This window comes from Chrysemys picta, chromosome 12 (assembly GCF_011386835.1).
Source record: "Chrysemys picta bellii isolate R12L10 chromosome 12, ASM1138683v2, whole genome shotgun sequence".
Taxonomy (NCBI): domain Eukaryota; kingdom Metazoa; phylum Chordata; order Testudines; family Emydidae; genus Chrysemys; species Chrysemys picta.
In genome coordinates, this window is record NC_088802.1 from 55,410,875 (window position 1) to 55,425,493 (window position 14,619).

Consider the following 14,619-nt stretch of genomic DNA (forward strand, 5'->3'; position numbering starts at 1 on the left):
ACCTTTCCCCTGCCCGCACTGTAGAATAAGTCCCCCCGGCCCAAGAAAGAAGGGGCCCAGGAGGAATTTGGGGTCATCAAGGAGACCTGAAATACTGTGATTGAAAAGTGTCGAGATGCACTGAGTTACTCAGACTCAGAAGAAGAGGTTTGACTTTGCAAATCAGGGTTTTTGCCCTTAGGGATGAGGGGTTCATTCATTCTGCTGGCTGCAGCTTCTAGAGTTAAAGAAAAACAAAACGACCATTTTTGATTCTGAGGCCACCAAGCTTGTTTTGAAGTTACCTGATTGTACAGGAAAGAGAGAAACTGAATGGACATAATTCAGAAACCTCTGATGAGGTGATTTAAATTCCATTTCCTCCTGAATTTTATTAAGCATTTGGGTCTTGTCTGCACTGCTGTCGTTATGGTAAAGCATAACGGGCTGAGGGGAAGACAGATGGGTTTGATCACTTTAAAAAATGGCTCATCAGGTTTGTTTGGTTGTTATTGGCTGTAACTTACACCCCCGTTGCTACCTGCCATTAGACAATGTTGGGGCGTTTTCGAAAGGTCTGAAACAGCCCAAGTGAATTCCCCGCTCGCTCTCTCAGGTGACGTGGGACTTCATGCTTGGATCTGGGTGTTTTATTAATGTCGCTATTTTCAAACATCTATAGGAAGGTGCAACACGTTAACTCACAGCCTCAGTCCTCCACCCAGGAAGTTTATTGGGATCACTGAGCAAGGGAGCCTGGGGCAGGCGCCTGTGGTACCCGGAGGCTGTAGGAGAGTGGGATTCTCCAGCAGCATTCATAAGCTCTGCAGGGTAAATGCACAAGGACCTTGACCCAGGAGACTTTATGCCTCGTTTTCTCAGGTACCTGGGTGCCCTTAGTACGGCCCCGTCTCTAGTCTGTGAGAGCTGCCATCCTGGGCTTCCTCCACTAGGTGTCACTGCAGACCCACCCACTCCCAGCCCTTGGCGGCTGCTGGCTGAGGAGCTGGAATTACTGCAATGCTGTAGCCAGCTCTATCCCCCTCCCCATCCACACCCCAGCTGCCCCAAAGCATCCCCTGGCAGCCGCGAGAGCCCAGTAAAGCTGCCAGGCGATTTCCCTCCCCCACCTCCATCAACGGGCAGCACCCAGTGACTCTTTCGGGCCGAAGGAGCCACTGAGGAGCTGTGGGAGGCAGTCCGTGTTCCTAGCCCAGCCCCACTCCTAACCCTATCTAGCTGGCTTGGAGAGGGAGCGATGGGGCCACGAAGGCCACGTGGCGCCCCCGGGTGGGAATGCTGAGCACTACGGCCTGGAGCTGTGGTTCCCAGCCACAAGCACTGCCAGCTGCTGGGATGTTCGCTTGGCTCCCCACAGGGCTCCAGGCTGACCCCTCCGCACTGGAGTGGCCCATTGCAAGAGCAGCTCCATGTCTGTGGTGGGTGAAAGCACACCCCATTGGTGGGCACAGCTGGCGTCGGCCGGGTAAAGGGCGAGAGTTGCCCCAGAAGTGTGGGAGCTGCTGCACTCAGCAAAGGGAGCAGACGACGTGGCCGACCCAGACTTTAATGTGCAGCCGAGTTGCAAAAGGGCGATGGGATTTCCGTTAGTCAGACGCGCCGCTGTGACAGCGCAGCCACCATGTGCCAGGAGCTGAGCCGATGGGGGAAGGGCTGCGGCCTCCCGGCTTGCACTGGGCAGCAACGGGCTGGAAACGGGCGGGTCCAAGGCCTTGTGAGAGCCTGGCCTTCAAATACGAATTGGGAGCAGGGCTGAGGAGGCTGCCAGCTGCCTCCTCGCATGCCTGCCCTTGGCGGTCCTGCAGCAGCATGTTTCACAGAGCTGGATGTGGTGCTTTCCCCAAAGGGAATTGCTTCAGGGCAGGAGGCAGGTTTAAAACCAGAAGTTGCCCAGCGAACACTTATCACAAATCACAATAGACTTTGTCTTGGGAGCTGTTCCTTTCCTGCAGCATGGTAAGGGGCGGCTGGAATTTAGGCAGACATCCACGGCACCCTGCTGGGGTGAGAGACCGGACGGATGGGAAGGAAGCAAACAGCTGGGAGCGTGGAGAGGGTAAGTTGAGCAGGTGAATCGGGGCCAGTCAGAAGCTCCCTGCATGCAAGGAGTCAGAAATGGCTTCTCCAAGCAACAGCCTCTGGTTCCGGGCTGTATTGCTGTTCTATGGCCCAGTCCAGGTGAGCACAGGTGTGCATGGCCCGGGCTCTACTGGAGGCTGCTGTTAGGTGAGCCCAGCCCCAGGTCCTTCCAGCAGAGGATCTCAGTGCTTCACAGACATTAACTGACTAAACTCCCCGTGGGTGGGAATTATCCCCATTTTACCGCTGGGAAAACTGAGGGACAGAAAGGTGAAGTGACTTGCCTCAAGGGGACCTGGGGGATAGTCTGTGAGAGAGCTGGGAATGCAGCCCAGATCCTGCACTTTAGCCGCGGATAATGCTGGGGTTGCGTGTGGCACCTCAACCTGTCAGCCCTAAGAGAGGCCCTGGAAGGCAAAGCAGCGACACTGCAGGGGCAGCAGCGCAGGCCTGTGCCATGTCTCTTAGCACGTGCAGGCTGACTGCAATCTCTATAGGTAAGGCTCCCTTCCCACTTGCCCCAGAAATTCAGCCTTCACTGGGGTGGAGCACGCAGCTGCTTGTAACATAGCACACAGCAACACCAGACAGTGGCGGTACCACACAAACACACAGTGGGAACTGCCAGGGGGATTTTTGAGCAACACCATATGATTACCCAGCCAGGATTTAGCCACCCCTGCGCCGGCCGGGCCTTTACGGGCAGATTTCTGCTCCCAAGAACAGCTCAGCCTTGGTTCTGAGGGGTCCGGCTGTATTTATTTTAATGCCTGAGTGCAGCAAAAGCACCATCTGGAGGCTGTTTAGAAGTTTCCTATAGCAGGAGCCTTTGCCCATCCTGTCGATCACCCAGGGCCCCGGCAAGGCATTCCCTACAGCACATTTTCCAGTGCTTTGCAGAGCCTCCTTTTAAATGTTCTCGAGCAGCGGGGTAACAGGGAGATGGGGACGGGAGATGGAAATCAGGGTAGAAGCTTGATGCCTTGTATGGGATGTGGGGCTGGGCACAGACGAGGGGAGAGGTTAAGTCCATATGCCAAGCATATGCGTAAGAAACAGCCACGAACAAGGTCAGAGGAGCTGAGAGTCCCTCCGAGGGCTCCCCCAGAGGAGCACGCCAGCAGCTCGGCTTCAATGGAAATTTGTTTTCTGCAGCTATTTCTCTTGTGCCAGGGCTGCAGCCCTGAACTCCAGCTCCCTAGACAGCCATGCCAGAGGCTAGTAGCAATGCCTGTGCAGGCAGTTCAGTCCGTGTACATTGCTCTGCACCGGGGAGGGGCCCACAGCCAACTCGCCCCTGCAGAGTGAATGGTCGCCGTGGCATTTGCCCCTGAGAGGCAGGGCACAGCCCAGGGGAGCAGGATGTTAATTCACCCTGCAAGTCGACAGGATGTGACCTCTCCAACATGCGGGTGGGAGGGTCCTACTGCTGCCAGCTGTGACACTGGGGTGAAGAGTAGGGTGTCAGTCATCCCCCAATTGTGTAACTTGTCATTGAGGTGAAAACAGGACTGGAGGAGGTGGAACGGTGATTCCTCCATCTTCCACGGACCCCTCCTCCCTTGATGCACCATCACCTGTACGTGCCATTTGTTCACTCCAGTTGCCGCTTGCAGCTGGCTGGCTCCGGGCTCACTAGGGGATACTCTAGGGAAAAGCAGCAGCGGAGTATCCCATGTAGAATACTGGCAACTGTGGCAGCTAAAGCCCTCAGTGCATCTGCAGCAGAGAGGGGAGAATGCCTACGAGGGTGACAGTGGTTCAGCGCTGGCTCGGAGGAACTGCTGCTTAGGGGAGATGGCGCTCGGTGGCTCATTCAGTCCCTGTCTACATGGCCCTCATCACTGCAGTATCCGAGCCCATCACAAACGCAGGGACAGACAGATGGGGAATGAGGCATGGGGAGGTTAAATGACTAGCCCAAAGTCAGAGGAAGCCTGTGGAGAGCAAGGAATTGAACTCATGTCTGTTGCCTCCCAGGCCAGCATCTTATCCACAAGACCATCCTCCCTCTGCTGAGATTGCCATGATAAGGAGGCAGGCGGTGTCTAGTGTGATGGTTTTGGGGACAGGGATCCTCTTCCACTAGGAACCGGACTGAGAACCAAGTAGTTTCACACAGGCCAGACAGCCCCAGAACGGTAAACCCACAGAGTGTTCTCAAATCCCCCTTAAATGATCAGCGCTCATTTCCCCAATGCCCCCAGCCCAGCTCTAAAGATCAGCGCGGTACCTTGTGTGCAAACCAAATCTCTCCCCACCCTCTCAGCTCACTGTACAAAGCCAGCAGGAGGAAGAGGCTAATTGGTCAGAGCAGGCGTTTCTGCTGATGTACAAACACCTCATTGAGCTAACAGCAATGGTGGAAGAAATACAGCCAGGCCCATCGTGAGGTTTGGGATTCAGCTACAGATCTTTAAGCAAAAGTATTTTCTCTCTTTTTCTCTACTCTCCCTGCTGCTTTTAAGTTCACCACGGCATCAGCATCACCCTTGGATCCACGCACATCCTGCTATTGTGCAGGGAGGCGAGGGTTAAACTACACAGCTCTACGCCCTCCACAGCAGGCACCCTTGTGGTCTGAACACAACCATGTGCATGATGCAAGTCAAGGTCATTTCTTGCACAAAGCCTCCCTCATAGGGTCTTGCTCCTCAGAAAGAATTGTGGGTTATCAAAGCCCCCCTCTGACAGCAGAGATGTATTGGTCCAGTACATTAAGAACGTGCCTACAGCCTGTTTGCTCAGAAGGGGAGAAATTAACCGCAGCCAGTTTCCCCTCCTGCCTGTGCGAAGCTAAAGCCAGAAAACGGACATCTCATCATGCCTACTACACACAGTTACCAAGAGTAACAAGAGCCATGACTAGCCGCTGCAGACTCCCTAAGCACCAATGGCCGCCCCATAGGCTGGAGAAAAGGCTGAGTTTGTAGATCATCCAGGGCTGCAGCAGATCAAAACTGAAACCGTCTGTCAACGTCCCAGGCTACTTGAGACCCTGCCCAAACAAGCAGAACTTGCTGGGCCAGGTTGATATAGCCACAGCAAGGGGCGTGTAGGCCCTGCCCCGAGAACTGCCCCGTTCTGTATCTAAGCAAGAGGGGAAAAACGTCCCCTGTCTCGGTGAGCCTGGTGCTAGGGCTGTTCAGTCTGGAGGCTACCCAGGCCTTTATACCCCCACGCTTCATGACCCCAGACCCCTCCCTCGTGGGAGCAGATGTTCCATAGCAAATCAACATCTAACAATTTAGGGCAAGAAGTAAATCTGGTGTCGATTCTAACCTATGGGGCAGAACGTAATGATTTTATTGGACAATAGAGGTAGCCCTCCCATGCCTTAGAGGAAGTGCTGTGAGCTGTCGGGGTCCTGGATTCCTGTCTCGTCTGCCAGAGTGGCTGAGCTGATGCCCCCCGCAATGGTGAGATGGCAGAAGCCCATCACCCCCGCAGTCGATAATACCCTGGGGGGATGGGGTGGATTGGAAACACCCAGCAGGTCTGAGCTCCAGTCTCATTTGGTTTAGTGCCTTCTAGACGGCAGGGACCCCCCAGGTTTCCCAGAGGCACTCCGCTTAGCAGTCCTGGAGCACCATGTGATTCAGAGAAGTACCTCACAGCATCCCCTCAGCCCTGGGAGCTCACTAGATTTACTGCACTGGTAGGAAAAGCAGCAACACCTGGAAAGCAGCTAGGAACCTGAAGGGCTTCTTGCCATCAGAAGCCTGCATCTCCTCAGCAGGGTTTTCTCTTTGCAGCCTTGAGTTCTGGGCAAGCAGCACCCTGGTCATGGGGAATGTGATCAGTGTTGGAGGGTCATAAGAACAGCCATATTGGGTCAGACCAATGGTCCATCTAGCACAGTATCCTGTCCCCAATGGTGGCCAGTGCCAGATGCTTCAGAGGGAATGAACATTGTTGAGTGATCCATCCAGTTCCAGCTTCTGGAAGTTGGAGCTTTAGTGACACCCAGAGCATGGGGTTGCATCCCTGACCATTTTGGCTAATAGCCATTGATGGACCTGACCTCCATGAACTTATCTAATTCTTTTTCTGAACCCAGTTAATACATTTGGCCTTCACAAAATCCCCTGGCAATGAGTTCCACAGGTTGACTGTGCGTTGAGTGAAGAAGTACTTCCTTATGTTTGTTTCAAACCTGCTATTAATGGCATTGGGTGACCCCTGGTTCTTGAGAAGGGGTAAATAACACTTCTTCATTCTCTTTCTCCACAGCAGTCATGATTTTATAGACCTCTATCCCCCTTAGTCATTCTTTTTCCTAAGCTGAACAGTCCCTGTCTTTTTAGTCTCTCCTCATAGGGAAGTAGTTCCCTTCCCCTAATCATTTTTGTTGCCCTTTTTTATATTTTTTCCAAGATGGGGTGACCAGAACTGCATGCAGTTTTCAAGGTGTGAATGTACCAGGGATTTATATAGTGGCATTGTGATATTTTGTGTGTTATTATCCATCCCTTTCCTAATGGTTGCTAACATTGTTAGCTATTTTGACTGCCACTGCACATTGAGTGGATGTTTTCAGAGAACTATCCATGATGTCTTTCTTGAGTTGTAACTGCTAATTTAGACCCCATCATTGTGTACGTATAGTTTTCCAATGTGCATTACTTTGCATTTATCAACATTGAATTTAATCCTCCATTTTTGTTGCCCAGTTCCCCACTTTTGCAAGATCCCTTCGTAGCTCTTCACAGTCAGCTTTGGACTTAACTATCTTGAGTAATTCTGTATCTTCTGCAAACGTTGCCCCTCACTGTTCACTCACACTTCCAGATCATTTATGAATACGTTGAACAGGATAGGTCCCAGAACAGCTTAGTGGGGGACCCTGCTCTTTACCTCTCTCCATTGTGAGAGGGCCAGCCCTCTGGTCTTTGGTCTGCTGCATCTACTGGCCAGCAGACAGGCAGACCATGCCCCGCTGGGAAGGCTAGACCATGAAATCAGCACCAGACACACCAGATCTGGGGCTTTGCTTCCACTGAAACAAGTCAGAATTTCACAACTTCCTAACCAAGTTCTCCTTAACGCCCAACGCTGAGCTAGCCGGTCTGCCAACTCACTGAGCCTCAACAAGGGCCAAACGCAGAGGCTTAGAGGGGCCAGGCTCAAGCATGAAGCCGTACACCCAGTCCCACAATATACACAAATGGCCCAGTCCTTGGCTTTGGCTAATGAGCACTCAATGCAGCAAGGAGCGGGTCAGAAAGGGGCCTTCATGCTCACTGGTCATGGGCTGTCTGGGCACTGGTCCAGGCCCTGGTGCCCAATTCATACATTAGGGACGAGATTTTCAAAGGCACAAAGGGCATTTTGGTGCACAGTTCCCACTTTAGGTCAATGGGAATCAGGTCCCCAACTCCCATTTGTGCCTTTGCAAACCTCCCTGAAGGCTTTTCCTTAGGAAGCAATCGTTGTAATCGTCAGGGGGTGCTGTGTGATCACAAGAGGGAGGGGCACCGCTGTGCCCATGAGAGGAGAAGCACGAGAACAGCTGCTCCCATTCACTGCAAAGCTCTTTGCTGTATCTGGAGCACAAATGGCCACATGCAGAACAGAAGCTGGTTTGCTTGTTACTTACCTGATGGTTTTGGTGTCGGACAGAGGCAGAAGTCATTAATGCCAGGAGCTGGAATGAGGCTTTTCTTGCCCATTGACAGCTCCAGGTAGAGTAGTCTGTGAAGTTAATATGAACGGAAAGCATCAGTCTATCAGATTGCAGCACCTTACAAAAAAAGAGGCAAAACAGGCTGCTCTGACAGATGTCTCAAAAACCAAGAGTGAATTGGAAGTGCTCCAGCATCTTCATTTCCCACTCAGCTCTGCGACATGGAGTCTGCGGCAGGTTTGGGTTCGGACGACGTTCTGTAAGGCCATTTATTTTTATGCGAGGTGCATAACCCAGAAGAGGCGACACTTCGGTTATCACAAGCGAGAGGCATCCCACACATTGGCAGGAAACTAGCGCCAGAGGCTTGGATCTGTGTCAATTCCAATGCACCCTGCATGCTGTCATCTGGAAAGCGAGACGGCTGCTCGCAGCCACTCCACCGCAATTGGAGTAGGGTGATTCTTCGGCAACTCACTTGCCCCAGCACACTCGAAAGCTCTGATGTTATTTAGTGCTCCCGCTTTGAATGAGAAACCACAGTGTGTGGAGCAGAACAAACCCTACCGTTTGTGAAAACTAAATCCTACAAATGGGGAAGGTAAAGGACAAGGTTCACTGACAGTCACTTGGGATCCAGTCCCTCCTTTGTGTTCATTTCTTCCCCACTCACTGGATCGTGCTGGAAGATGCAGGCCCTGTAGGTCAGTATCTTGTCTGTTTAAAACATTCTAAGCCAAATTCAGTCCTGGTGTAAATCCACAGACTCAACTGGAGTTACCCCCGGGCTGAACTTGGCCTATTTTCAACTACCTAAAGCAGGGTTTGCAAAAGCAGAGACGAGAACTCTGTGCACCCATAAGCAATGCCCAGTCCTTTCTGGTGTGTTCCACAGCTCAGAGTAGGGTGACCAGACAGCAAATGTGAAAAATCGGGACAGGGGCTGGGGGGGTAATAGGAGCCTATACAAGAAAAAGACCCAAAAATCGGGACTGTCCCTATAAAATCAGGACATCTGGTCACCCTAGCTCAGAGAAGAGCGTGGCCACGACATAGCAGAGGGTGTAAGATTGGCCAGAAAGAAGAGGTAAGGCAATGGTTAAACTGAAGTTAGGAAGAAAACTGTTTAGCATATTACTAAGTTTCTAATCCATGGCTTTACACATTTCTCAGCGAGTTATACCCAACCAACAGGAAAGAAAAATCCGTGTCACATCAGCTTATTAAGATGCAGCCCGGCCGGCAGGTATTGGGAAGGAGGCAGAAAACAATTGCTTGTTCTATGGATCAGTGATGGATTGCAGAGAGCAGGATTATTACAATTTTTTCTGAGTAGCTCAATACAAAGGCAGCTCGGTAACACCCAGTCACAGTTTGGGCAGCAGCGCCCCTTGTAGGCACTGTCCTTAGAGATCCTCCTGCTAAAGGCCAGATTCATGCGGCAGAGAAGCTCCAGGCTTTGTATCCAAGCTAATTGGGCAAATGAATTAATTAATGTAGGAACCACATGAAGGCAAAATTCGCTTCTTTGTTGCAGGAAATTGTAATCAATTTCCGACTGTGTCAGAGAAATCCAAATTAAAAGAACATCATGAAGTGAATTTGCTGAATTAGATCATCCCTAATCACGAAACAAACCCGCACACCGATATTTTTATCCGGCAGTTGGAGTGTTTGCATGTTACTCTTGTCACTGACAGTTTGAAAACCTCGACTCTATAAACAGTGCTTGCCTGAGCTGGTGAGATGTATCACACCATTAATTGCACTTTCATTTATAGAGCTTCTTTCATCTGTCAGAATCCCAAAGCACTAAAGAAACTTAAAACGGATGCACAGACTATATCTAGGGATTACTTCACCCACGTCTCGGGTGGCGCTCTGCAGAGGTTTAACAGCTCACAGCAACACTTTAGGGCAGAAAATGGAGAACATCTATATTAGAAATCACAAGGAGAACGTTCAGTAGGACGAATGCAATTATCCAGATCAGAGCGTTAATCCCGGGATCATTCTTGTGGGAAGTGCCACGGGATCGTTAATGACCAAAAGAGATTAGGACATCACTGAAAGATGGCACCACTCAGTAGCGCAGCACCACCTGTCATCACCATGGACCACTGGGAAAAGCATCCCCTTGTGAATCACCAACAGCACCATGCAGCATTAGGCTGTAAGGGACACTGATTTATATGTGCGAGGAGATTCATTATGAGGCAAACACTACGGTGACGTCTCCCATCTAGGCACTGAACAGGCCCAACTGTGCTTATCTTATGAGTTCTGATAACATTCACACACTGAGCTGGCAGTGCCGCAGACCAGTCGACTCTCAGGTTATTCTCACAAACACTTTTGCAACGGCTCCGTGATGCAGTTCTCTGGAAACCAGATCTGATGCTTCGACAGGAAACACATCCACACTTCAGAGGAGTTCTCTGGCTAGACAATACTGGCTGGCAAGCCGTGGATACAAACAGGCTGCAATTAGGGATTCCGGACTGGGACCGTGTCTAGTCCTGCGTCATCATTTTGCTTCTTTGAACTCTCCCTGTGGCCTCCTCAGTAGTACTTTCTTCAGAGCCGACTCGCTCCCATCTCATGACTCACAGCCACGCTGCCACCCACTGTATGGCTCACGCAGGAAAGGGGTTAGTATTCTCTTTGAGCATCATCCCAGAATAGACTAGCCACAGCAGAGTTGGTAAACAAATTAGGCTTTGAACAACAAGTAGGCCACTACAGGACCCACACCAGGGCCCAGACATTTAACACTAACCGCAATGCTCATGGGACGAGCTGGTGAAACGATATCTTAGTTACAAAAAATGAATGACTATTTAATGTCCCAATTCAGCAAAGGATTTAAACACATACGTAAATCCACCCCATTCAGCACAGCACTTGAAGTCGTTTCATTTGAAGCACATGCTTTGCTGAATAGGGTTGGATTGCTGAGGCAGGGCCTATGGCATTAAGAATGATTCTAGTGGCCGTGGTTGGTGTGACGTTATCAGGTTAAATAAGACCACGTAGATCATAGTTGTGACCACTGTCATATAATTGCAACAAATATTGTACAAAGTGTGACATGGAAGATGTCTATGGAAAGGTTATGATTTGCTGAATAGGATTATGCCATTTGTATGCAAGTATCATTTTTGTATCTGAAGTTATGAATATTGACCACGGACCTTTATTTTAAATGTGTTTGCTCATGTGGTAACACCCACGAGGTACTTAGCCAACACACTGTGAAGGAACTCTTCGAGTTGAATGGCCCATCAAGGAACACTTAACTCACAATGGACCGTGGGAGATGCCTATCTACACTTAATTGACTTTCCAGTGAACTTCTAACTAGAGTATGGGTAATGGCCTCTGCTATGACTAAGCAAAGCAGGCATGGACATGTGACTCGCCCATGTGACTCCATCTTAGTTACTGTAATTTTCCACAGTAAGAACAATGGGTTTCCCTTCACTTGGCAGAAGCTGTAAAAGGCCCTGGAAACATCTCCATTTTGCCTCTTTCCTGCTCAAACCTCTGGACTATGAACTTATACTAATGGGAGCATTCTAACCAAGGGACTGAGGACCTTCCAATGATTTGGGAGCAACCAGAGACTTATCAAGCCAGCAGTTTATTCCATCACAGCTACAAGCCTGATCTAAGAACTTTGCAATTGTTGTATGTATTTGATTCCTTTAACCAATTTTAACTCTCACCTTTCTTCCTTTCTTTTTATAAATAAACCTTTAGATTTTAGATAGGAGAGGAATGGCAAGAGAAAGATGTGAGTTGTATATTGACCTGGGTGTGTGGCTGGTCCTTTGGGATCCGAAGAACCCTTTGGTTAATGAAATTGGTTTTAAATAACCACTCATCATTAAGTCTAGTGTTTTTGGTGGTGATACAAGAACTGGAATACCTAAGGAGACTGCTTTTCTGACTTCTTGTTAGCCAGTGTGGTGAAACAGAAATGTATGTTTGTTGCTGGTCTGGTATATTTTATGGGGGAATAACCACCAGTTTTGGGGTGTGTCTGCCCTATTTCTCAGCAGTTTGTCCTGAATTTGGTATTCTCAGCTGTGACCCACTGAGGCACAGTGATACCTGGCCTTCTCAGAGCGTGTATATTCTCTCCTCAAAATTGAGCCATTCTTGGGTAACCTGCCTGCCCCCTCTCTCTGATACCAAGACAGGCTAAAGAGAAGAGAAGATAGCAACGGGCTTGGGAATGTCTGGTGGTAGGAGAGGAGGGGCCTTAAAATCCCCAGAGACAAATAGGGTGTGAGTTCTTACTCAGCACAGTTTAAGAGCAATTTACTTTCAGTCAAGCCAATCCATGGACAACAAACCTGCAGCTGCTATGTCACCCTTCAGTGAAACCACCTCAATTCATTACAAATCTACCCTTCAGCAGCCAAGGTTCAAATACTGTTATTTTAGAGGACTTGTCTGTGAAATGGGACCCTGTCAGGTGACCAACGGTCCATGAAACAATTAGAAGTTGTCAAATGAAGTCCCTGGCTTCCCTAAAACCACCTGGGCTTTGTGAGGGCAATTTCCTCCTTGAATAATCATGCTTCCATTTTTGTGCCTTCTCCCCAATCCCAAATTGCAGACACAAATGTGAAACTGTGCGTGCAGATCAGGTAATCAGAAATCTACTTGTATTTGCTGTCACAATTCAACAAACCAAACACTGCACCTGCAAAAATTGTTGGCTGGGTTGAACCCAGGGCCAGGGGGGCAGGAGGAGAATCAATCTCTACAGATAAAACTAAACGGCAAAGAAAATCACAGCAGACTCTGGCTTCCAACTGCTAAAAGCTCCAGTGTTTCTAGATTACAACCAGATGTTACATATTATTCAGCAACTGGCAACATCACAGGGTTTAATCCTGTTGTGTGACCCAGACAGTGCTCCCACAGCCCTGGATTCACACAGGCAAATCATACTGAGGGGTTACTGAGGCTGAGACAAACCACCAGGAGGAGGCAAAACACAAGGGCTAGAATGTAATCAAAGATTCGAATCACTAACTAATTACAGGGAAGAGCAATTCACTAACCCATTGTTTAAAGGGTCTAAAACACAATACAGAAGAGTAATTTGAAAAGAAACAACCTGACTGTTAGCTGGATCATGTAGGGCATGACCCTCAGTCCATTTAAAACACACGTTATAACCAGGTTTCACAGTGGTAGCCGTGTTAGTCTGTATCAGCAAAACCCACTTCATCAGATGCATGGAGTGGAAAATACAGCAGGCAGGTATAAATATACAGCACGTAAAAAGATGGGCGTTGCCTTACCAAGTGTGTGGGGGGGTCAATGCTAACGAGACAATTCAGTTAAAGTGGAAGTGGGCTATTCTCAACAGTAGAATACCAAGGGAGGAAAAATCACTTTTGTAGTGGTAATGAGGGCAATGTAATCAGGGTGGTGCATTTCAAACAGTTGAAAGGAAGGTGTGAGTAACAGTAGGGGGAAATTAGGTTTTGTCGTGACCCATCCATTCCCAGTCTTTATTCAGGCCTAATTTAATGGTGTCCAGTTTGCAAATGAATTCCAGTTCTGCAGTTTCTCATTGGAGTCTGTTTTTGAAGTTTTTGTTGTTGAAGAATTGCCACTTTTAAGTCTGTTATTGTGTGTCAAGGGAGGTTGAAGTGTTCTCCAACTGGTTTTTGAATGTTATAATTCTTGATGTCTGATGTGTGTCCATTTATTCTTTTGCGTAGCGACTGTCCGGTTTGGCCAGTGTACATGGCAGAGGGGCATTGCTGGCACATGATGGCATACACCGCATTGGTAAATGTGCAGGTGAACGAGCCCCTGATGGCGTTTCCTCCCTTGGTATTCTACTGTTGAGACTAGCCCACTTCCACTTTAACTGAATTGTCTCGTTAGCACTGACCCTCCACTTGGTAAGGCAGCTCCCATCTTTTCATGTACTATGTACAGATACCTGCTACTGTATTTTCCACTCCATGCATCTGATGAAGTGGGTTCTAGCCCACGAAAGCTTATGCCCAAATACATTTGTTAGTCTCTAAGGTGCCACAAGGACTCCTCGATGTTATAACCAGAGACTTTTATATTGGCTGTGAGACAAGTTTGATTACTTTAAACACTTGTTTGGTTATTAATTAAAACACCGGGGGTAGGGATAGCTCAGTGGTTTGAGCATTGGCCTGCTAAACCCAGGGTTGTGAGCTCAATCCTTGAGGGGGCCATTTAGGGATCTGGGGCAAAAAAAGGCAAAGGACATACCTTACTACAGCTTTGAAAGTCCCTGCATTCAAATGGATCCTCCACACCCAGTGCTAGCTTATGTCTCCAGACTGCAGGTCCTGCCAGGAAAGATCAGTTGGATGGCAACTTCCCTTGTGAGGCAATTCACACTCCTCCTGTGGAGATCATACTAACAGGTATCCGTCAACAAACATTTTAACAATCAGTGTGTATTCTGTGGGAGATGTTTAACTCAGGAATTACAACCAACCCCTCTTCTTTGAATTGCAGCAGGTCTACTTAGATGGACATGAAACAGTTGGATTTTTCAAGTGTCAGATGCTTACTTTAAAGGAGGGAGTGACACACAAGATAGATAAGGTGGTATAATGAAAACCCAAGGCAAGGGGTGGGGGTGGGCTGAATTCTCCTGTGCAATCAGGACAGCAGCGTTTGCTTTGTTTTCAATTCAGTTTATTTGCTCAGAGCAGGAGAGTGCCACTCACAAGCAGCAGCAAGACTGACTCACAGAGGGATTGGAGTCAGGCACACAAAGGGAAAGTGACTGTAGATCAGGACCTTGGACAGCTCCTCTCCATCCTTTCTTCACACCAAACTCACCTCTATCATAAAATGTTAAAGGGTCCACGACATGTCGTACTTGTGTGACACGG